The sequence below is a fragment of the Embiotoca jacksoni genome, unplaced genomic scaffold (genome assembly GCF_022577435.1).
Source record: "Embiotoca jacksoni isolate LCO1_2020_lvr unplaced genomic scaffold, fEmbJac1.0.p SCAF_3, whole genome shotgun sequence".
Taxonomy (NCBI): domain Eukaryota; kingdom Metazoa; phylum Chordata; class Actinopteri; family Embiotocidae; genus Embiotoca; species Embiotoca jacksoni.
In genome coordinates, this window is record NW_027185381.1 from 7,555,507 (window position 1) to 7,581,499 (window position 25,993).

The window sequence follows — 25,993 nt, forward strand, 5'->3', positions numbered from 1 at the left end:
GTGGAGCAGAGCTTTTGAGACTTTAATTGATTGATTAACTGTATTATCCTAAAAGACACTGATTTGCAATGTGGGCAAAAAAGAAAACAAAGAAAAGAAATTGAAATTGCACATCACCAGCATGTCAGAAACAAACTCTTTAATGGTAGGTAACGAAGTACATTCACTCTTCATTTCAGAAGGAACTATTGTACTTTTTACATCACTGCATTTATATGAAAGATACACCCTGATCGTATACACCTGCCTTAAATGCATCTTGAACACTTTGCAGGGGACCTTTCACAAGCAAAATACAATGCACTTACTGTAAACTGTGCAAAGTAGTGCAGGCTAGCTCCACTTAAATAAGCTACAGTACAACAGTAACATGCTGCTTGTGTGTTAATGCATTATTAACAAATCGAGCAATGTAATAATATATCAGTCAAATAGATAATTTGTTAGAGAATGTATGCTTTTGCATTGAATTATTTATGTTAATTTAACTGATAATACTGTTTTACCTTTGTAGGGATTGGATTGTAAAACTTGTACTTGTTATAGAGTCCTTTTTAGATTGTTGTACTTCTGAGCACTTTCTCCACCACTGGTCTGGACAGCACATGATAAAATAAGGGTAGAAAATCACATCAACAAACACCAAAGTATGGTATGAAAACCATGCATTTTAAAATAGGCAGTGAAAACTTTACATTCATGATTAATCTTAATTCTACAGCAATTCATCCAGGAGTGTGACATTGTTTTGGCCCAGCAAGGTTTTCCTTTCCCATCTCAACTTAAAACCAATAAACCAAATCCTTCATCAGTATTTCAGCTGCTGCGAGAGACTACATCAAAATGTGTCAGCATCTTATTATCTTACTACCCAAATTATTCCGACTGTTTGTACTTCTGAGCCCCAGCCAGTCAGGAGTTGGACGTCTTACAGAATCACAAATTTACATTGGCCATTAATCTCGAGACCCTAAAATGCCACTCCATAGCACTTTATCTCATTTATGCTTATGAAATCAGCACAAGTGCTTTTGGCAGCCTTTTTTTGTTAGTCATGCACTAAATCTCAAGTTGTTTCACACCAAAATCTCCAGTCGATTCACACCATCTGCTGCTCGAGAATTTGCCTCTTTTTTTCCTCCCTCTCTCTTCCTTGGACCACTCCTCAGTCCATTCGCTAAATGTCCCTGCGTGTAAATAGGACTATTTTGCCTTTGGTGCAACGTGGTGTACAGGGTGTCAGGTTGCAGAGCTGATATAAATCATCTCTTAAGCATCAGTGAGGGAATACTAACAGTAAGTGTGTCTAGGGACTTGTGTCACCATAAAATCACTATTAGAGGAAATGGGAGGGCTTAATGTGCTGCTGCATTATCAGTGTTTGTTCACACAGTGGAGAAAGAGCTTGATGTTGCTTTTTTTTTTTTTTCAACATAATGAGCTGGAAATCAGTCCAGAGATGAGAGAAATAGAAGCCAAGACACTGACGGCATGTCTGGTGGAGTGATAGCAGTTGTGATACTGAGTCAGCAAAAATCAATGCATGTTGCTGACCTTTTTGATGCGGATGTGTCAAGGTTAGGACCTGTGTGTGTTTCAGATTGTATGTAACTTCACAGCAACATCTGGCCGTCGGATACGACACAGCATCCTTCACTGTGATATTGTTTATGCAGCAGTCAGGACGTGCAATGCAGACTGCTGCTGCTGCTGCTGCTGCTGTTATGAGGCTGCAAGTGAATCATGAGGCCGTCTCACACACACAAAACCAAAATACAAACGTTCAAAGTTCAGGTGCATTTGTTAGAAGTATCTGCTGTTTTGTTTGTTTGGAAAGGAGAGCATGACTCTACATCATCTCTGTCTCTATGTAAAATAAATACTGTGGAAAAGCTGAGCGTTTGATCTGTCAAACTAGAATAAGGTTGTAGATGTGTTATCCGTATTATAACATCATACGATTAAATTCAATTTAAATTCTCCACAGTACTTCAGTGTTTTTTTTTGTTGTTGACTTGTGATGTAGAGGAGCATAATTCAGTATCATAAAGATGATTAATTTGATCCCAAGATTATTAATCCTGAAGATTTCCACTTTAAAGGCTCAAGTGATGACTGTATTGGAACTACTGTAGGTCTGCAATAAGGTCACTGGTGTTATAATGAGTCTCCTTGGTCCCCCTGGTATCATCATTGATATTCATGCCTGGGCTGCGGGCTCACAGGTCAACATGAACAGTACGTGGCTTGTCGGTCAAGGCAGCCAACAGGGCCAAAACATTCCGAGCACATGCATCTTTTGGATATGCATTAATGAATTATGCACTTTAAATGTGCAATCAGGTTCTGCCTTGTTGTGAATTTCCCCAAGACTGCTAGTTGCTCTTAGCTCCTTAGCATCCCCGTTGATTATTCTAATTGATAGCTGTCAGAGTCAAACGCAGGGAAATATGGCCTACTGCATGTGACGTGTTTGTCAATACTGCATTTTCTCTTGTTTACTATGAAAGCTAGAATTTGACTCGTATTTCCTTTCATTCGTTTTGATATGAAAGCTGGCATTGATTCTGTGCCAGCCCTCTCTGCCCTGAACTGTCATTCAGTTGTTGATTTGACCTTAAAGGGGGAACTGTATCTATAAACTGTTTACTTTATTAAAGCTGTCATACGACTTGATGCTATTTTATCAGAGATTCTGTCCCTCATGTTTGAGGTTCAAAGAAATGCCGGTGCTTTTAGTGCCGCTGAAAGGACACTGCACTCTTAGAAAAATGCTTAGAAGGTAAAAAAAAGTTCAGCAACTTAATGCAGTGTGTAAAGTTCCAAATATTATATCGGTGTCTCTTCAGACAAATGTAAGCCAAAACTGCAATTAAATTAAGTGAGGGCAATATTTCAGAATTTCGACAGACACCCATTAAGAAAGGAAGAAATAAAACGCACTGCTTACGGAACTGGGACCATCTACCAATATGACTATTTTACAGTTAGGAATGTCTTTTATACAAAGTCACTGTACATGCAATGTATGACTTCATAAAAATAATTATTTGACAAATTATTAATATTTGGAAATGTTGTACAGAGTGATTTTCTCAAGAGACAGGCAACTTCATTAGTCTTGAGAATATGATTTTTAAGGGACTGGATAAAATCAATCAAAGAAATTGGAAAAAAATAGCAAAAATAATAAAATATGTGTGGCAATTAAAATTAAATGTATATACTTGTATATACTATTCTAATTGTATTTCCATGCACGTTGACTATATAATACAGCATTGCAGTACATTTACATGCAATTATTTTGTACTTTGTTTTAACTAATTGAGTATAAATTAAACTTTGTTATTGTGAGATATTGTGTCCACTATTTTTCCATTTCTTTTCTGGAAATGGAAAATAACTCCATGAGTTTATTCAGTGCAATGGCTTGCGACCCAAGAAATCTCTGTGCTAATGTGTTATGTGACAAAATTAACAAAGCAGAACTTTTCTTTGGTGAGAGGCGGCGGTTTCTGTTTTCACCTCGGACGGAATGATTCATGAAATCATTTAGGCATCATTTTCAGGGATACACAACTTCTTAATGATATTATAATTACGCACTGAAGATTAATTTGCCTGTGTGAGGCAAATTATGTGATGGATTACCTCTAAATTGGCACAGAGCGTTGAAAATGGTGAATCATGACAGAGGTTGGAATTCTCATTGTGCACTGAATTGACCAAAAGGCAATATTTTCAAGTGCCACCGGGCCTCTTACACCTGCTGCACAGTAAAACAAGGAAAGACACGTTGCACCTTTAAAGCAAACAACACCACTAGATTAGATTTAGTAAATGTTCCTAATTGCCCCTCACAAATAAGTAATTGATTTATTGCTTATCCATTAATTAAAGTGGACCTGCCGTGTTCCCAGGACACCTCTCTCATCTGCCCCAGTTAAATTGCTGCCACTCTATTAAAGATGGCATTAACATGACAGGCAGCATTTGCAGCATTTGTGCCCTCAGTGACACAGACTTAAAATCTGACACTCACCCAAACTTCGCAAGGTTCCCCTAATTACCTTGATTGTGTTGTACTTTTAAATGAAGTCATTGAAATGAATTCAGACTCCTTCTGTAGGCTGGAGGGGGGCAGGAGTCGTGAACCATGAAAACAAGGGCTCAGGGAGAACATAATTACTTTTGCATGTCAAAAGGTTTTCCATTGCCTCATGGGAGGTTGACTGCAGTTATTTGGATTGTGTTTTTTGCACTGGGCTGGTCTCACATAAAGCTCCTCAAGTTATTACATTGAAGTACATAGACTTGATAGATATGAAAATGTGAGATAAAATTGTGGTCACAGATTTTTATAATTTTTTGGATCTTCAGTAAAAGCATTTTTGAATCAAATGAGTCTGCCTGTAAACATCAGGTCATATGGACTGCATCATCAGCACAGTAGGAAACCGAGTGGGGAAATCAAATTGAGCTGCATTTCAGAGGCATTTTAGTAATTCATGTGTGTTAATTTATCTTCTTTGATGCTACGAATAGCTTGCAATGAAATAATTGCTGTAATTCTGAACATGATTACGTAATCAAGACTGTAACTTGATGTTTGGTTTAATGACAGAGGTTGAAACAGGATGAAAATGCGATGTCTTTTATGGTGAAATTGGTAAAAGTGTTGCGTTGTGAATGAAACAAAAGCACAACATGTCTGTCCTCTTTACTTTCTGACAGATACAGGATAATGTGGTGACACATGTATACCTGTAACCACAGTTACCAAGTTATGGTGGGCTTTTGGTTGGTCTGATTTGCTTTCACACCACAACCAAACCAGAGATTATTCAGGTGGTCTTGGTTTTGTTACTTTTAACCCTCTACTGCACAACACAACATTTTCTTAAGCCCCATGTCCACTACATGTTTCTTTAAATCATTGTAACCTATCACAATGGTCCAAAAGGTATTAAAGAAGTTTCCAATAAGGTGTAAGAGTCACTATCAAGCATCATTTGAAGGCGGGACATCCTTTTCTGCCACATGGTCACAGGAGCACACGGTGTGAGAAGGTAACACTCAGGGCTTTTGTAAACTAATTTAAAATGACATGAACTCCAAATAAAAAAAATATATTTGTGTGTATAAAGGTGTAAAGAAGGCTTTTGTCAGGTTTTATGAAGTTTTATTGATTTAGCATATTCAGAAATCCAGTTTGTGCGATAAGGGTACTTTTTAACAAAGGTTTTGCTGACAATGTGTTTGGATGTTATCACATACTATTACATGTATTTGTACAAAAAACATGCAATAAATGTATTTGTTACCATTTATATTCATTCAAATTAACTTCTTTTTAACAAATTTTGTCAGAAAAATGTATGTAAGATTGTTCTATAAAAAAAAGAACAAGATCAGCATGCTAGGCCAATACCATTACACAATGAGGACAGTGGGATCGACAGCAATGGCAGTTGAGGATTGGAATAGAGAAAAAGGTGTGAACAGAAGTGAAAAAACAGGGTTTTAATATCCTACAGCAGACTGCACTCAAATTATGGGTTAAATATAAAAATGAGGCTCATACGTCAACATTATCATTGAATTAAATATGGAAGATCGTTCCCCTCTCGTTTTATCTTTGTCTCTCTCACGGGAGCTGTTTCCTGCTGCTCTGAGCCTCTTCACGTCATATATTTCTTGCTGTTAAAAGGGAGTTTTTTCCTTCCAGTTGTTGAATGTTTTATTCTGTTAAAGGGTGTGTTTCCCTTCCAGCAGTCTGAGGTTGTCTTCCTGCTAAAATGCAGTTTCCCCTTGCTGCTACAGGAGGTTTTCCTCCTGTTAAAAGGGAGTTTTCCTCGCAGCTGTCAGTCATGTGGGAATTGTTAAATTGTTGTGTTCTGGTTTAAAGTGCCCTGAGATGCTTTATGTTGTGATTTGTTGCGACATAAACCAAAAAAAAAAAATGTAAACTGCATACTCTGCTCCACCCCTCCAGCCTCGGGGCTGCGGGGTCCTGTCCGAACTCCTAGATCAATTTGGGACGTTGCTGTATGTAGTGGCCTTTAGTTTAACCACCAAAATTTATAAGTGAAACTATCATGACTTAAATATTCTTATTCACTCCTAATGATCTCTCCTTTATTGAACTGTAGTTATTCTTGTTGTGTTTTCTTGTTATTCTTGTTGTGTTTTCGTCAGCATTAGCATTCGTCAGCATTAGCGTTCGTCAGCATTAGAAACATACTTTTGATAGGTTTTTATAGACAGTTCCTGGGTGCACAGGAACACCATAAGTGATGTGCAAAAGGTGCAACATCCATTTCTGTTTCACAGCAGAGAATAACTACTTTTTTAAGTTTCACATGGAGGGAAATCTCGTTTCAATGAAGGACATTATATGACATGACCCGCTCTGTGATACATGTCTGTAGGAAATCCAGTTATGGGAAAATGTTTCAAGTGTTATTACTTATTTTGTTTTACGATATATTGTCAGTTTGTAAAGATTTGGGGATTTTGTTTTGTTCTATGAGCATTATTTTATGATCTATAAATTCATATATTTCTCTGTGATTTGGTACCATTGTCACACAACGTTGCCTTTAGGCAATGAAATAATATTTCTGACTGGGGTGGTCCCAAAATTAAAAATGTCCCAAAATGAACCAAGAAATGATGTGGAATAATTTGTATGATGTGTCATCAAAACGTGTGCAGTACAGGGTTCATTTACTAAAGGTTTGTGTGTGTAAAATCACGTGCAAACTCCACACCACCTGCAAAAAAATGTCCAAGCTGATCTACTAACGCCATGCAGTGAGGATTGTGTTTTTCAAATGTGCAATTTACTGTAACACACGTTGTCCATTTTGCGTGTTTGCCTGCATGCATATGTAATATTGGGCGTTTCTGCTTGCACGTGCAAAATACTGGGAGGGGAAATGCAAATAGATCAATTTAGCACAGATATTTACTAAACCTGAAAGTAGAAATAGGAGAATTGATTGCGTGTGTATTTTAGTACGACTGAAAGGTTTGTATTAATCAGATGCGCACATGAGGAGAGACGGCGGCTCTTATTGTGGTGAGAAGGAGACGCAGGGAAACCAAAGAATGCGCAGAAAATGTGGTTTAACACCAGTAGAAACATTTTGGAGATGACAGAGGAAGAAATATTCAGACATCTCGTCTTTTCAGTGATGACATTTCTGAGTTATTGAATGATTTGAAGGAAGATTTACACCTAACAACAAGGATGAGTCACGAAATACCAACAATTAAAAAACTCGTTACAACTCAGCATTTTCCTACATTCCATGTTGTCGCTGCTTGGATATCCCACCAAGTCCCGTTATGCAGGTGTGCTGTCCCAGTTCCTGAATGCTGAGTCCCGCAGAATTCACAGGTAATTTCATACGGCTCCCGAGCACTCGTGAGGCACTGAATGAAACTAATTCACCTGCTCATCACAGAAAGAGCTGGACCTGCTGTTTGTTAGAGGATCTCATCCACCGTCCCTCCTCTTTTATTTGCAGAAGTTTTATTATGTCGTTTTTTGTATTTTTCACCTAATAACTTGCCATCTTCTTATAATTTAATCTATTGACCTTTTAGTTATTCCTTAGGCATTGACTTCCTCGCTGATAATCTCCAATAATGTGTTTTGTTATTGTTATATTTATAGTTTATTTATTCATTTAAATGGGATCAGATTTCCTTTTGCTTTTGAGGTTGTTTTGTTAGAACGGCTGGAATAACTTGTAGAGCGATTGGCACCTGATATCAGATACACAATTACTTAGTAAATCACCCGTAAAACGGGTGTAAAATTAACGTGCAAACCTTTGGAATAAACGCGCAATTTAGTACACTTTATTTCAGATTTTAGTAAATCGGGCCCTTCGAGTTTTATTATTCAGACCAGCCTAAATGTAACGAATCAGAAGGACAAATGCAGCAGACTTTGTTTGAGTGAAACCAAACAGGTTAGGTGAGAAACAACCCGAAGTTCAATTTTACATTTAATAAAATTCAAGTTCAATAGGATATACTTAGCATGGCCTAGAGGAAAATGAACCAAGTTGGGGCCATAGAACATATTTGTACTCATCCCTGTGTACAAATATTCAGACCCAGAACATACATTAAATAGTCTTCAGAACATGCATTGTTGGAGAAGCTGTCTATTGTGTCTCATTTGGACCTCGATCTTCCACGTGTCATAGCTCAAAACCTGAACCCGATGTCTTCATACACCAGGCTGCTTTTTTTTTTTTTTTCATCCAATTATCCAAAAGAGGTGGTGGAAGTTCCATTCAAAGCCAGGGATAATAAAGTAAACAGTGAGAGGGCTGACGTGATGGAGACCGAAAGAAGTAGTCATTTTGAGAATAGAAAGACAGCGTCAAATGAAATGAATTAGTACTCTGACACACAGATATCGCCAATGTCAAAGTGAGATCCAACAGTGAAGCACCAGGTGCAGTGTGTGCTGTTTAGCTTGTGTCAGTCCGTTCTAGTTTGAAAAAGGCAATCAAATGTAGAAAGTCTGAGGTTACTACGTGACCGGGACAACACATGAATATAAGAATCACAAAAAATTAAACTCACAATAACCATGATACTAGAATTTTAGGTTATTTAACGACAATTTAGTTTATAGCTTACGAGGAAATGGTAGACGTTCTTTAAACTAAACAGTTCATTAAGCTTTGAAACAGTCAAAAGTAACATTCCCATCATTATGCCAAAGTCAGACAGGTTGAAATCCTGTATATAGGGACTTGGAGATTTTGTTATATCAGTCTGTTTGAATACTTGCCAGGTGTATTTTATCAGCGATAAGCTTACATTTTGGGGAGTTAATTAATCTTTAAAATTTAAGAGTCAGTGTGCTGAGTCGCTAAGATGGCTTTATGGCTCATGTCTACTTGTGCTAGGGCTGTCACAAACATGAACTATTAGTTGATGAAGAACTGTCATGCAATTAATGATCTAATAGTCTTTTTCTGTTCATTCTATTTAAATGTATATTGGTGAATAAGCCTAATCTTGCTTGAATAAGCCACACAGTGTAAGAGCCAGCACTGAACATTGGAATATATAAATCAAAAATTGCATTTCTGTTTACCTTTTAAACTTTGGAATCAAAAGTTGCAGACGGCAGGTATGCCATAAATAACTAAAATATAAACAAATAATTACTGACAGTGACAGGTACCAATAAGCAATAATGTTGTTTGGCTGTGCTAATTTTCTGCTCATGTGCCATTAAATCATAGCAGAAGGAGGGGCAATGAGATGACGCCATTGAAAGAGCACCTGTCGAACCCAAAACGACGTAGAAATAGTAATGGACATATAACATTTCTGTTTCATCCAGGTGCTTTTATAGAGATGCATGGGAACCAGTCTAATGGTGTTCCAAAATGATTGCAGTCAGCTCAAATAATCAATTAGGTCATTATATGATGTGTTGTAAATGTGAGAGGCCTTTTGCCAATGTTATGATATATCTTAACAATTAGGCTACAGTTGTGGCAATGCTGTTTGCTAAAATTAGGCTGATGTAAACAGTGCAGTCAGTAAGTGCTGAAACCGTGACACATTTTTGTTGTTTGTTTTGCTCCCCAGTAGATTGCATGTGTAAAGAAAAAAAAAGAGATAAGAAATCTACTCTAATTTAAATGTTATTAAATGATATATCTGTTATACATTTGAACATGCTGGTTAGTTTCAATTATCCATTGCTTTTAAAAATGACTGTTAACATCTAACGTGCAATTTTTAGTAAACAGCAGACAGAACTGACTGCAGAAAAAGAATAGGCCAACATACTGAATGTCAAGGTTGAGGATATTCCCTTAACGATTTGAGCTGCTGGACCTGTGTGAGAGGTGGTTCACATGACCCTGTAGCTTTCAGCTTTTTCTCCTTACATTTGTGCTCATTTCAAAAATAAATCTAAGGAAGGACAAAAAAATGACAGAAAGTAGAGCTGAAATTATTCTCAACCACATCAAATTAAAGGTTATTCACGTAGAGTAACATGATTGGAGTCTAATTAATTCAAACAAAGAAGTGCTCGACTTCCTCAGCCATTGCAGGGTTGATTTGATTTTACTTGCTTTTACTCCAGGACACAATGATGGTGTGGGATTTTATAGTTTGTTTGTTTTTTATTGTGGAGGAAGAAGTAATCAGGGCATGTACTATTCATTGGTCTGAGAAACACTCTTTCTGTTGAGTCACTGTAGAGCAGAAAAACAACATTTGCCTTTAAAACAATTGTACACTGTAAAAGATTTGTCATTCAGATGTAATGCTATGGTCATATCTGCACAATATTTAACACTATACTGATGTTTCATGAAGAAAAACATCAAATCACAATTCAAGGAATGGTTGGACAAAAAAGCTTTTTTGCCAAGCACTCAATGATAAAATTGATTCCAGTCTGTAGGCATGAAGTCGTTTGAAAGACTGGTATTTTAAAGATTGGTGTTGGCCCACCTAAAGGACACTACAGGCCCCTGTTGGACTCTCTGCAGTTTGCCTACTGGGCAAACAGGTCGGTGGATGATGCAATAAACATGGGACTCCCCAGGGACATACTGTTTCCAGGGATCCTGTTTGTGGACTTCAGCTCGGCATTCAACATCATCATCCTGGACACCCTCCACACCAAACTCTCCCAGCTCACTGTGCCAGCTTCCACCTGTCAGTGGATCACAAACATCACATCCAGCACCCGGATAATCAGCACTGGTGTGTGCCCCCCCCCCCCCCCCCCATTCTCTTCTCCCTCTACAACAACGACTGCACCGCAGGAGACTCATCTGTCAAACTCCTGAAATTTGCAGACGGCCCAACGGTCATCGGCCTCATCAGGGATGGTAAAAAGTCTGCATACAGACGGGAGGTTGAACAGCTGGTCCTCTGGTGCAGTCAGAACCACCTGGAACTGAACCCGCTCAAGACTGTGGAGATGACAGTGGACTTCTGGAGGAGCCCCCCACCCCCCAACACTGCCCCCCCCCCCCCCCCCCCCCCCCATCACCTTCCTCAACAACACCGTGTCTGCAGTGGAAACCTTCAGGTTTCTGGGATCTACAATCTCCCAGGACCTGAAGTGGGAGTCCAACATCAACTCCATCATCAAGAACGCCCAGTAGAGAATGTACTTTCTGCGGCAGCTCAGGAAGCTCAACCTGCCCCAGGAGCTGCTGATCCAGTTCTACAGCGCCATAATCCAGTCTGTTCTCTGCACCTCCATCACCATCTGGTTTGGCTCGGCCACCAAACAGGACAGGAACAGACTACAACCAACAGTCAGGACTGTAAAGAAAATCATCGGTGCCGACCTGCCCTCCATTCAGGACTTATACTCATCTGGAGTCAGGAAACAGGCAGGTAGCATCTCTGCAGATGCCAGAGGGTAGGCGCTACAGAGCAGCTGTACGCAGCTGTACGCCAAAACAACCAGAAACAAGAACAGATTTTATCCGCAGGCCGTCACTCTGCTAAACACTTAACATCTTCAACACCACTGGACCTTTTGCACTATACCCAACCGCATCAGCACTATTTGCACTATGTGCAATTGCACCATTGTTTTAGGTATATATATGTATATATTAATTCATTTCTATCCTATAAATATCTCTATTTATGTTTTATATGTCTATTTATGTCTGTCTGTTTTGGTTTTTTTTGGATGCTGAGAGCGAACCTAAAACCGGAGTCAAATTATTTGTATGTGTCAACATAAATGGCCAATAAAGCGATTCTAATTCTGATAACAAATGTGAAGCTACAGCCACGAGATTAGCTTAGAATGCATAATGGTAATGCTGCAGAGCATTTCTATTTTCGTATCTAAATAAGTAATAGATTTTTCTCAAATTGGAGAACGAGTACTCCACTATGGAGATATGTTGCAAGAAAATATATATGATGATCTTTAAACTTGTGTGAAAATGAATGTATGACACCACTGGTCTCATCTCAGTGTTAGCAGGGAAGCAAATTGTTTCCAAGTGTTTAATTATTCGTTTAAAGAGAAATAACTTTAAAAAAAAACATGATGGTTTCCCTATAATTTATGGTACTGGTACTCTCACTAAATGCTGACAGATGCAAAATTACTAACTGAATAAAAAATGCCCATTGTTAAATTCATTCACACATTTTGTGCCCTAAAATACACACCATTATACTTACCTACATATGTGTAAACACTTCCTGCCTGGAAGCTTGTGACTCTAACAGCACTTTTGTTCCACAGATCACAGAACAGTCCCAATAGTGCAGTTGGGGTTAAGTGTCTTGCTCAGAGGCACCTCGAAGTCATTGTGGAAACTGCTAATTGTTGCAAAAGAGGTGAACCTCCTCTTTTGCCCAGAACATGTTCCCAACTGGCACAGAGAACTTGGGCTCATAAGCATCATATCATCATTTAATAAGGTTGTATTTCAAACTAAATGTTTCTGTCAGAGTCTTATTTTTTGCATCAAATCCCTTGTTGGAAGACTTTCTGGTTGAGGATTACAGAGGCCAGATTAGAGAAAAGTGTTGGTGTAATACAGAACACACTGGCAGAAAGTGTATCCCCAAATAAAGATAAGAGCATTTCTAACAGGGCTTACTGCCCAAATCAAACACAATGAGTGTTTTTCTCGACAAATGATGAACGAAATACTTTGGCGTGCGCTAATAGCTGTCATCTTAACCACTTCTTCATTTGCCTTTTTGCTTATTTGTTTATTTATGTTGCTCTGGGATGAGTTTGCAATTTTATAACATGGAATATTGAACCAGTCTATCCTCTTAAGTTAATGACGGACGCATTGTTTTTTTTTTGGCTCTGCTGAGGGACTGTGTACTTTTCTGTTTTGGAAAATTTACAGCTTGAGCGAAAGCACAAAATAAATGTCAAAAAAACATTGCGTAGAGGTTGGACCTGCGATACCCACTATGCATACCCACCATGCATGCCACTGTAAGGTAAACTCCCCAGGTTCCCTGTTAGTCACTAAGGCCCTGATCCCTGATATGTTCCACTGGGTGCCTTGGGGGGTGGAATGTGGTGGTGGTGGTGGTGGGGGGTGCTTTTGCCTGTCAGGTGGCTTGTGGTGAGAGCTTAATCCTGTTGAAAATAGAATTTTTTTCTGACTTGGGATGGAGGGATGGGGGTGCAGGAGTGATGCAACCGGCCCCAAGGAGTCAGTCATCCATGTGCACAAGGAGAGATAGCCTAATCTTGTCACAGACGCACGGGGGAAAAAAAAAAAAAAAAAAATTAAAGTCCTGAGCTATCGGTAGCAAACACTTCTGCTCATGAAGATGATTTGTAAAATCATGCTAGCACATAATAAAAAAACTTCTTTTTTTTTTCATCCTCCCAGGGGCTTTTGCTGATTGTAATTCACTTATGCATACATTTATATTATTTATTATAGCATACTCTTACCCTTGAAATTACTTTTCTGTCAAGCTTAGTTTTACACAGGAACCCTGTCGTCTATCATGCACTCGTTTTCATTTCCTTTGGTTCTCTTTCTCCATTTTAACTATTTAAATGTTAAATGTCGTACAGATGCTGTTTATCAATGACTAATCTTCCCTCTCCCCAATAACCGGTATTCTATGTGGGGTTCAGCTTCTAGTGTGCTTTTGTCATTGTAGCTGTGATTATCCCAAGGTTGTTGAAGGAGTCGTTGCTGATTTTCAGGTTATTCTATGATTCCTTTTATCCCCCCCTCCTGACTCCATCAGTCAAGTGTCCCTGTTGCCTTTGAGTCTCAGCTATACTTCACAGACAACATGTGGTACCTACTTGCCACTCTGCATCCTGTAGCAGCTGCGGTGGTGGTACGAGTGATATTCTCGGGGGTCCCGTAAACGTGACAGAGTGGCAGGAATCAGTTTTGCATGCCCAAGCTGACTGCTTTTAAAGTGGGGGAAACAATGGGATAATTCCCTTATCTGACTCGGCTTCACTCTTAAAATACCCAGCAGCAGTTTTCATGTGGAACTGACTTCCAGGTTTCACTCAAACTTCTTGTGCATCATCAGAGAGAAAAAAATGTTTAATGAGCAAGTAATGCCATTAAGGTTTAAATACTACGAGGATTATTAAGTCAGAATAACACAGTATCCCCAATCAAATTTATGCAGTGAGCGATCATGCATGGTATTAAAATTATGGGTCAAAAAAGACATCATCTGTACGCATGAATTGTTTATTGTTGATTTAGCCCACTGCGGCACAAAATCTAAGTAGGAGTTACTTGTGGAACAGGTGGGCATTCATTTGCAGATAGATGTCAACCAAATGATAGCTATGTTAACTTGTTCTGTGCTTTTCACTATTTGTTTTGTTGTTGCTGTTACTTTGATGGCTACTGCTTCATACGTACAGTGTGATTCGATATGGACCAGATAACATCTTGAATTTGGCCAAAAGCAACGACTTGAGTAAGTCAGACCATAAATGTAATTAAATGCATTGACTGTATAGGAAAATTACTATCTGTAGTGATTTGTAAATCTATATCAGGGTCATTTAAGGGTGCTGTCTTTATAAACTACTAATAGGTTATGACTGTTGCTTCCTGTATTTCTTTTTATTATTTTTGCCATGTGTAAAACAACATTAACATATAAACCTTCTATTTCCTACTTACAAACTACGTCACTTGTTAGATTGTTAGATTGTTAAGATTGTGTCCTATGCAAAAACTACATTTCTTATATATGTAATGTCTATTTGAACACTGAATCCAAACGTTTTCACCCATAGTCTTTAGTTCCAGTATAGTCACATGGACATGGAAAAGTGGTGCGAAGGGAAGTAGATCCTCTTTATGTTGGCCGACTAGTGCAACAATCTCCCACTTGTCCAATGTATATCTAAGACGTTTGTACATACTTCAACTGTAAAAAAAAATATGTCTTTTTGATTAAGTTACATACACTGTCACTTGAAACCATGCCTGATGGAAAGAAAAATTAAAAACAGACAGGAACTCTGGAAAAACTATTGGAAAGTACACCTATTTCAATGTGTGGGACAAAAACAAAAGTTATTTTGTTGCCCAGTGTAATCTGAAACCAAATATGCAATGAAATTAATTGTTTTGCCAGTAATGAGGCCGGTGAGATGTAGAACATCTTGCCGAGGAAGAACAAGGTGTCTCTATTACTGCCAACAACTCTGCAGACAAATTACACCAGCACAGATGCTCCAACACTTTGCTTTGGATCCAAGGTCTGACTTTTCTCAGCCAGGAAATCAAAGGGAAGTTACATCCCTTCTGATTTAAATGCATCAGCTAGTTCTGTGTGTATGTATTAAAATGCAGAATATCTAATTTTAGCTGTTTGCTAATAAACATGGTTTAGCTGGTGTAATGATGTTATACAGTAGCTTCTGACCTTTGGTTCTCAGTTTCAGTTGCCATCATAGTAGATGGACCAAACACGTCATGATAAATCCTGAGAAAGAAGAATGCCCTTGCAAGTTGTTTTAAAGCTATGAACTTGATTGTTTAAAAGAGGAAAGACTTTGATTATAATCAACTGTTAAAGTTGAAGTTAGGGCTAGCAACCTTTCAGGATTAGGATCCTTTTTAAAAAATGCTATAATCAATGTTATTATACTTATACTGAATCAAATGATCTCTGTATGTGAAAAGTGGTTGCTTGTAGTGACAATGCAACAAAAAATTATAACCCGACTCTGCAGTTCTACCTGTTTCTACGAGGCATTTCACCGTTTTTAATTCTCCTGGTTTTAGCGGCTCACAACTTTACAGTTTTATTTTTTTCAATCTCACCGCTCTCAACAGCAACGGGGCTGCTGTCAGGGAACAGCTCTCATAAACACACTGCACGCTGTACCTCCCCAGCTGCAAACAGCAGACACACATACCTGGTGAATAATGAGGTGCAAGAAACAACTAATGGAACCAATTTTTCCCTCTGGGGTTGGTGGACACCAAAAGAGAGCTAAAAAACAAAAACATAAATATTGGACTTTCACCTTTTGAAATAAATGTGGTGGCAAGATACACAACTCTAATTGTATAACAATGTTGTTCCACATCAGCAGGACAATTCTTTGCTGACAACTTTGTTTTATCATCCTTTAAAGTGACCATAGGTCTCTGCCTTTACAGCCTGTTTCTGCTGCTTACAATAGACGGAGAGTTTAGTTAGTGTTACCATGTACACAGTATATCCAATTTACATACAAGTGCTATTTTCAAATTGTAGAAACCATTTCACAGAGACATTTACACCATTCTACAGAACAGGACATTGAATCCTGCTGGAAATAGGTCATACATACATAATACCAATACAAAAATTAGATTAAATATCTACAATTTGTAATTCTACCTTATACAGTGTTTAATTGATTAGCATGCTGGGAGTAACATTTTCACTGTTGCTTGGTTCTCGCAGGTGGCTGATCAATTGAAGAGGGAATGCTGCGAGGGAATGTGGATTGAGGGGAGACCTTGCCCAGCTCACACCTACAGCCTCCCACCCTCTGCACAGTAAGCAGATCCAGCAGCTCTTCGAAACCAGCAGGCCATCAATTACTGCCTGTGAGTATTATTGCACGACCAGAATTATGAGATGTCCCTGCTGATAAGCACGCAGTGTACAGAGTCTGACTTTAATGACGAAATCGTCTCTAACTTGAGTGCACAGAAATACACTGGATTTATAGGCCTTGTTTGACACAGTTTAAAACAACAACAATTAGCTAAGGGAAGAATGTTATTTATTAAAAAAAAAAACAACAACAACAACATGACATCTCACTTGCAATGGTGTGAGGAGACACTTAAAATGTTGAGATATTGGATCTTATCTCATTGGCTTAATTTATGTCAATACATGACTGCTCAGACAAAACTTCTAGATTGGCTTCAGATGCCTCCAGTAGGTGGCTGGGATATTTTCTAATACTAGTATGTCACTATTTTACCCAACCTGGGTGTTTGTATTTATAATACCTGCCATCCTTCCAAATTATGTTGGCTTGTTCTTTACTGTCTGGATTATGTACACTGATAACTTTGCAAACATACAATATATGAACAAAAGCAAAATATTATAATACTGGAGAACAGTGTTTGCATTGTTTGCTTTCTGTGCCTTCTGTTTGGTTACAGGTTTATGATAGGCAACAAAAGCACTTTGATTTATGTATATATAGATATAGATATAGATATAGATATAGATATAGATATAGATATAGATCTATATACATATAATGTAAATATATCCATAGAAAAGTACTTTTCATTACAGTAAACTCCTCACGCTGAAATATCAATATGACAATGTTTCTATTTTAGGACAGATTATCCTAATAAAAGATTGATGCTTCTTGCTTCATATGCAACAAGCTTTAAATGCATGAGCCACTGAACACAATGTTGGAAAGGAGGACATCACTGCAGCAGTGGGATTTTTACACATTAATTCACTGAGGTCATCAACCTGCAAGTTGCTGTTTAAGTTAAATTTTGTTTTACAAAGTGTTAGTATCAGCAATAACAGAGTGTACTTGGTATTAGATTGGAAAGTAAAGTTTAGGAGAAGACAGGGTTTTTTTTTTGTTTTACATAAAACCATCACAAGGTGCTGGAGGTGTTTAAATATAACCATAAAGAGTTGATAAATCTTGAAGTCACTGGATATCAGCAATCAGTGGATATTTCACTACACTATTCTGCCAAAAATAACATTAATACACAATAATTAACAATGTATCTTCATTACATTTGTAATTCAATCACAATTACATTTCCTCCAAATAAATATGCTGTAGCAATCCAGCTATACTGATTTTTTTTATTTCTAGGAGACGGGGTTGCCCTGGCAATGTGGCCCTCTGGTTTCAGAGGTAATGCAATTTGATAAGCACTGGACCAGTAACACTTTCTGACAACACACAGATGAATTATTTATCAGCACTGAAGTGATTTTTACACCCGCTTGTATACGGGCTGTCTGTTCTGGCTTTAACTGCAGGATATTTACATTTTACCATGATACATGTGATTAAGGTTTATGTCAGTAATGAAAATATCTGATGGCGAAATCACCCATTAAGGCATATTCAGACATGAATAGCCTTTCTGAGTTCAAACGGTAAGACTGCCATTACTCTTTTCAGATTAGATAGAGATGGTATGTAATTCCCTGATTTCACTACATGAGACAGGCTAAACTGCTGACCTCTATAATATGCATATGACCTCTGCACAACAGCTGCAGCATTGCCTTGGTCATCAATCAATGCAGTTCAGTGCACTGTCTCAGAGAGGTGGAGCACAGAAAAGATAAAAGAGACGAGATATGAAACATCATGAAAGAGATATTTACAGACTCAGATCACTGTTAACCAGCACGCTAAAATACAGGTGAGTCACCTCATAATTTCAAACCTGTGCCTGTCTCTTTTGATATTCCACTCACCATTAATCTCCAGTGATCCATTTTCATAGATTGCCACTTTTCCTCATTACCCTACTTCCACCAGGTCGTTGTTTTATTACACCTCCTCTGATGGCTTCTTATTAACTGTCTTTGCTTTCTATTTACTTGTTTCAGCGGTTTCTTTTTGCTGTAAAGTGCCGGGATATTGACTAAAACTTTTTTCATGACAAGCTTATTGCATCCTCGGTTTGACCCTCTAACAGCAATAAATAGAAGAAAAGGCCAAGGAGAAAAAAATGTAGATCTATTAGGTTAGTGTCTCTCAATAATATGTCCAGTGGACTGTAACTATCTCCCCGCAGACGAGCAGACATCTCTGCTTTTCAAGGGAGGAGCATTCAAGGAAGGGCCATCGCTTCAGCTCCTCTGTGCCAATTGCTCCAAAATGGCCAATTTCCTGTCTTGGATGTGTGTTTTCACATTTTTATCATCCCCTGCCGTAGTTATTTAGCTGCACTTAGGGCCATCAGTCATCGATGCTGCGTTTAGAGGAAGCCGATGTGCAGTAAAACTGACGGACGGCCTTCCGCATGACTGAAGATGTATGAGACATGCAGGCAAGCAAGTGGGGCTTTTTTTATTTTTTTTTTTTTATTGTATTTTCAGTGCTTTCCATAAGGTGCCAACAGGGAAAATAGCATTGCTTACCATGTCTAAGAAGTATTTTGGATGTAGTGTCTCAATCTTTGGAGTGACTTTCTGATGTTATTTTGTTTGTGGCTGTTATGAGGCTCTCTAATATTAAACCACAGCAGTGTGGGTTTACAGTCATTATATAACAAATCTATTTGGAAGGGTGAACAAATTGCCAAATTAAACCCTCAAGTGCAGGACAACTTTTTTTTAAGTTCAATGTCACGTGTGCCTCTTGTGTACAGATACAATTCTTTATATTATACTTAATTTTAGAGTTAACCTCAGATGAACACGGCAGTCATGATCAAGAAGTGGTGTTTTTTTTTTTTATATTCTGTGCAAAATTTCACAACACTTCCTTTATATTTCTTTATATATAATGTCTACACCACTTTCAAGATGAACGAGGACATCAATGAAAGGGCAGAATCGTGTTATTGTTGCGTGTGTGCCATTCACAAGTCAGGAACACAGTTAAGTAATAAAATAGTTTGACTTAAATTGGTGTAAAAATGCTCAGAAAGGAAGCACATGAAACCACTATATCCAATCATCATTGTTGGCTGAGACTGGCTTCCTCTTGTCATATCTCACTTATCACACTTGTTTTTAAAATGACTATAGACACCTTGAAGCCAAATAAACTCACATTTCTGAAATTTCCTTTTAAATCTCTGTAATCTTCTCAATAAAAAGAGAAAAAAGAAATGGCTTTCATTACCCAATATTTAACTATCAACAGCTGTCAGGTTCAGTCTTCTACCAAACGTTGTACCGCACCATAAGAATGGAGAATATATATTCTGCTGCACAGGATAAGTACGATGTACAGCATCAGAAAATGATTTATCATTTGCATAAGAACAATGAGGCGACACCTCTCAGCGAGCTCTAATGAGAAATGTTCTTGTTCGATGGCTTGCACCCCACCTTGCATACAAAACCCTGATGACTTGACCTTTGAAATATGAATATTCCACTGCGTGAAACTGCATCCATGTCGACAAGACAGGGGAGGAATGTTGAGTGAAACATCCTGAGATGCCAGTTAGTTCATGTATGTGAGTCGCGGTCTCCTGGATTTTCAGTTTATAATTGATAAAGTATCGCTGACTTGTTTTATAAAATCCATGTGTGAGTCCACATTTCAGCAGTATGTTGGAAACATTTGCTTCAGCCTCATCTTGTTTTCAATTCAGTGATTGCATTTCAAACATGCTGCCCTGACAGTTTTCAAATTCTTGATCTGTCTGACCACATCATTTGACACTGTGCCTGTATTTGCTTCATATGGAATTCATGAATCTCTTCTCAAAGACCGGTTGAGTGAAGCAGCCTGTTTGTTTTCGGTACCTGCAGCATAATTGGTTTCTCATGCTCTTGGGCTATGCGTCATCCTTTGTCTAATTAGAGGCAATTTCCCTCCGGTTGGCCCTTTTCATTTTCAATACAAGTTGTCACACAAGTAGATCATATTCAGATTTGAGTGAAGGACATTGTTACGCCAGCTGTTTAAAATCAAATCGGGTCCACTGAAATCTCTGTATTTCTGGAGAATCCATGTAAACTCTGTTTGAGCTCTCAGAACAAAACACTTCATAGGATAAATCTGCCTGGACTGACATTCAAAGTTGTTTTGACAAATAACAGTTTTGACAGCAGTATTCTCAAAATCATCCTGAACAGTGAATTTTGTAGCACTTTGATGAGGAATACAGGAGACAGAAGAGTTCTATCATCACATCCAGCATTGTTTCATTCATGTCATCTGATCAGAAATGTGCATTAGTTGAAAGGAAAGATGAAAGAAAAATGCCACACACAAAAATAAAAATAAAAAAGACAGCTAATTGCAGCTTTGTATTCTGTTGGACTATTTTGTTGTTTAGTGTTGTATTTTTTTGCCTATTCTTGACTTCACATTGACTACTATATTTCTGGAGCATTTTGTTGTTGTTGTTGTTCTTAATTTGTACATGCAACACTGCATCAACATCAGTCCCAACATGAATGACCATATTGGTTGTTCACCCCTACCCTCTGAAAACAAGTTTACTGTATGTGTCAAAGAAAGGTTATGGTTAATATCAGGTTTGCGGTTTGAATAGAGGACCTTTGTCATCATGATAACAACAGAAAGCTTGCAGGTTGAGGTTATGGAACAGTCGGGTTGTGAAGAAACATTGGTTTGAAATGAGAAACATGTTAAAGTACAATGTATTGCTCAACTCATCCACTCACCCTATCGTCCCTGTTTGACCTTTGTGGCTCTGTGACTACATCAGTCCACTTTTACTTTCGCTCCCAACATGACTCAACCCGGTCTCATCCCAGGGCATCAAATACTGCAGTTTTGACAAGGGCCCTGTCTCAGTTTAAGGCGTTAAAGTAAAGGCACCAAAATCACAAGGTTTAGACAAACATCATCGGTTTTGTTAAAAGATTAACATTACTTAACGTTATGTACATCACATAAGTTAATTTACTTACATTACAGAAGTTACATATATTGCGGTAGTTTTCTTATTGGAGATAATTTTATCTGGATTTCGGGAGCAGGACCACACCTCAATCACTCCCCCACTTCCGGTTATACGCCTACAAATACCTGCACACTCTAAGCCCCTGTCTGTTGTTTTCTGTATTCGGAGCCACAAAACGCCACACAGAAATAGTCTTATCTCGTCTCGAACATGGATCTGCTGTCCCTTAGCCCATCCGACGACAACGACCTGTTTACCAACATGGATGCTACCTCAAACCTCTGTCCTCTCCAAAAACACCCAAGACACCCACAAGACGCCGTCCATTGCCACCAGGAGCGCCCCAGGATGCTCGACGCAGCCAAAACCGTCACTGTCCAACAAGCCGACCAGCCGCATCCATCCATCAGAATCCCTCTCTCCTTTCAATCCAACAATACGAAGATTCAGACCCATCGCCGTCCTCCAATAACCCACATCTCGGCGATAGAGACACCTATCACCCGCAGAAACAGACTGCACAAAGGCAGGTCTCCTCTATCCTCCTCCACTCGCTTCATAGCAAGCACTTGTCAAAGAGTCTCCGATAACTCCGGCTCCCCATCAGGCCGCACTCAAAGCCGCCGCCACCGCTCCCACGCTCCGGACAGGCGCCCCGTCAAAGACACCCCCTCGAAAATCTCAGGGTGGACCGTAGTCCCCCTGCAGAGAGCTTTCAAAGAGAAAGGGACACCTCACCACAGCTCTGATAATCCTCTTCCCTCTGTCCCTCTTTCGCATCCACCTCCAGCACCCATCACTGACACCAGGCTGTCCTCCTACCTCAGGCACCTCCCGTGTCCAACCCCGGCACAGCGAGGGCTGTTCCTAACTCTTCTGCTCTACCTACCACGCTGTCTCCTGGCACCAGGCTGCCAGTTACCACTTCTTCCTTCCTCACTTTCCAACCATCTCCTGCTCCCTTCTCTGCCACCGCGTTGCCAGCCCCTCTCTTTTACATCCCTCCAACCCAGCAGTCTCACGCCACCGGCACTGGGATGCCAGCCTCCCTCCTTCCCTTTCCCCTGTTCCATCAATTACACCCAGCCAGCACTGGAAATTATTTTTTTTCAGCACCGCCAGTCTTTCTTCACTCCAACCTCCTCCTGTTCCCATCAGTGTGCACTGGGTGGCCAGCCTCACATCCTGCTAACATTACCTCTTTCCACCAGCCACCTTTAGCCGCAGTTCCCAGCACCGGGTTGCCGGGCTCACAAACCACTGCAAGATTGATCACACATCTAGCCTATTTCCCACTAGCCGAACCCACTCGCCAACCAAACACCCAGCACTTCTCCTTGGCATCAGCGATTCCTCTTCCCAACATAGCAGTCTTCACGAACCTTTGCCAACAGATCATTTCTGGTGAATATATTGACTTGGCAGAACTTATTGTTCCTCCCCTCAACCAACACACCATACCAAGAGTGATCGACAGCCACAAGGGCCTCATCATTATGTGTGCCTCAGCGCCAGCTTGCTCCAAAGATCTCACCCTGCTGGAGTTTGCCTACACTTTTTTTCTGTATAGAGACGTTCTCTGTGCCCCCTTTCCAGTGAGGAGGACAGAGGACAACTTCCTGAGCATAATTCTCGACCTGGCTCTCTGCTTCGGCGGAACAGGTTTCTATCAATACCACATCCACTTCGCTTCCGAAGCTGCAGCCCGTCTCCTCCAGTTCAACCGGGCCACCTACTGAGGAAGGCCGTATTTTTGCCACCTGTCCAGGTCTCCCCTGTAATTTATGCAGAGCTCCTTCCCATCCCGCCACCGCTTGCACCGTCCCCATCCAAACCAATCCACAACCCCAAAGCCAAACTTCAGCCACCACTCACCCACCAACCAACGCCCCTCCAAAATACCTAACTCCCACCATAAACCGTGTCATTTCCCTCATCGGCAGAGGCGCCTGGCTTTCTAAAGCCAACAAAACAAGTGCCTTCAAGGTCCTCCCTATTCATCCAGACTTCTGGTACCTCTTTGGCGTCCACTGGAAGAACGCCTACTACTTCAGTGTGAGACTCACTTTTGGCTGCAAAAGCAGCCCTAAATTATTTGACTCTATCAGAAGCCTTGTGTTGGATCCTCATCAACAACCACAAAATACATCATCTGGTTCACCTTCTCGATGACTTCCTGGTCATAACCCCTACTTCATCATCTCCAGCCCATTGTCTCTTGACTACGAAATCAGTCTTCACTCAGCCTGGCGTCCCTCTCTCTGAAGAGAAAACAGAGGGTCCATCAAACTCCTTGGAGTTTCTTGGGATTACCCTCAACACTATCCAGTTCCAAGCTTCCTTGCCTGTAGAGAAACTCCACCGCATTATTCTCCTACTGCAAAACCTTCTCTTTACTCCCTCTTGCACGAAACAGCAACTGCTCTCCCTCTTCGGTCACCTGAACTTCACCCTGCGGATTATTCCCCAAGGCCATGCCTTTCTTTCGTACTTGTTCTACACGCCTTCACTTGTGGATGCAGCTCCTGAGGGGGCACGAACGGCCAAAAAGGTCTATTATCATTCATTCAGACAATATGTCCTGATCATCTCCTGAATTAATCCTGATTCCTTCTCCGGCCACTCCTTCTGCAATGGGGCAGCCACTACTGTGTAAGGCAGAGGAGTCCCAGACCTCCTAATCAAGGTCATGGGCTGCTGGTCCTCCCAAGCCTACTAGCTTTACACTTGCCACAGCCTCAAAGACCTGCGCAATGGCCAGGCACCCCTGATTTCTTAGGAGGGCTTTTTTAGGAGATCTGAGAGGCCCGGTAGCCACAGTGAATCCTCAACTAAGCCTTCTCCAAACCGTTAACTCTCACCTTGGCTCCATCTCCCTCAACCTTTCATCACCGCTCCAAATAGTCAATACAAAAATCGTACTCAGTGTTTGAGGTCGTGGTCCTTGCTCGTGAACTTATGTTACCCAAAATAAATCTACGACAACTCCGTTTTCCCATGAACTCCAGTCTCCTGGGTGAAAGTTCAACAACAGCTTCCTGGGTGAAAGTCCTGTGTTTGATCGATTCCAACCACCACTAACGTCCTACCATATATCAAATTTGTCACTCTTTCTACTCCTTCAACATTGAATCGGGTGGTAATGGTACTGACACGAAAGCACAACTTGTCCACATTGCTGTGACGCCAACGGCTTTGACAAAAGCGTCAATATTTAGACTGTCACAATGACGTAACTATAGGATGGGTCTTTTATGGGAGGACAGTCTCAATAGATCATCAAGCAATGATAAGCTGTTGGTTTTATTATAAAAGCATAGGCTACTGAAAGTAATTCCCATCTGTACACATTTTGGGTTTTAAAAAGCCACCACAAACTACAATTAACAATTTTTCATACTTTGAATCCATTCAATATCATATAATGGTTGGGTATATAAAGGATTTATAAAGCATTTCTGTTCTGGTATTAAAGAAAAGTTTAACAAAAGCAGATCTGATAAATATTCTGACCAGTTTCTCCTCAGCCATGTGTTGTTTTACCAAATCCCAACACTAAACAGTATCTTATTATCTATTGTCATTGGCATTAATTCTTTAGCACAAAATAGTGAGTATTTAATAGTTTTTTCATCCTTAAGTCATGGCATCTGTCACTAAATAGTAGCCTCCCAAACTGAGAATGATGTTGGCTATTCCATGCACACAGTCAAAAAGGTCCTTGAGGACATGTACTGAAACCCTCAGCACATTGCCATAGTCACAGATTGATGTTATGATCCAGAACATGCAATCTTTGCTGTATACAACTGCACATTAAAGGCAAGTGGAAAGGATAAATATACTGTATATTTTTAACAGTAATTTTGAGACCATAAGAAACTAGCCTGTGGCCACAGTTTAGTCTTACCAGGTTTATTATGGAAGATTGCTACTGCCATTGACATAAACTGAATGGTATATTGTTGCAAAACTTTATGAAAGAAAACAAGCACAGGTAAACTATATGTTATTAAAGGAAATTGTAAAATTTTTAATACCAGTTGAGACAGCTGCTCAGACACAGAAAAGTACTGTTTGGTCTTTTATTACACAGTAATGATCAGTCTTATTCCAGTTTCTTTTTTCACATCGCTGCCCTCTCTTTTCACATCGTGTGCTCCGTGTCCACAAGTGTATCAATTTTACTTGATAGATGGAGGAGGCAGGTTTGTTTGTTTGACACAAAGTACAACTCTCCCGTGTCTGCGATATATCAAACACTGTAAACGCACAATATGTAACCATGTTACCACGGGCAACTTATCTTTGCCTTTGAACACACAAAATAAAACATAAAAAAATGCAAA

At 39.6% G+C, this 25,993-nt stretch overlaps 1 protein-coding gene across 2 annotated transcripts in view; it reads left to right on the forward strand.

Annotated features, from left to right (window-relative positions):
• Positions 1-25,993, forward strand: part of lingo1a (leucine rich repeat and Ig domain containing 1a) — a 130,350-nt gene that overhangs the window by 47,277 nt on the left and 57,080 nt on the right. The window contains exons 1-2 of one of the 2 annotated variants that reach the window (XM_069162717.1): positions 16,523-16,619; positions 17,888-17,929. The gene's annotated coding sequence lies outside the window, so the exon portion shown is untranslated. Of the gene's footprint in view, positions 1-16,473; positions 16,620-17,887; positions 17,930-25,993 lie in introns of those variants that run through there. The other variant, XM_069162713.1, reaches the window with a different exon arrangement.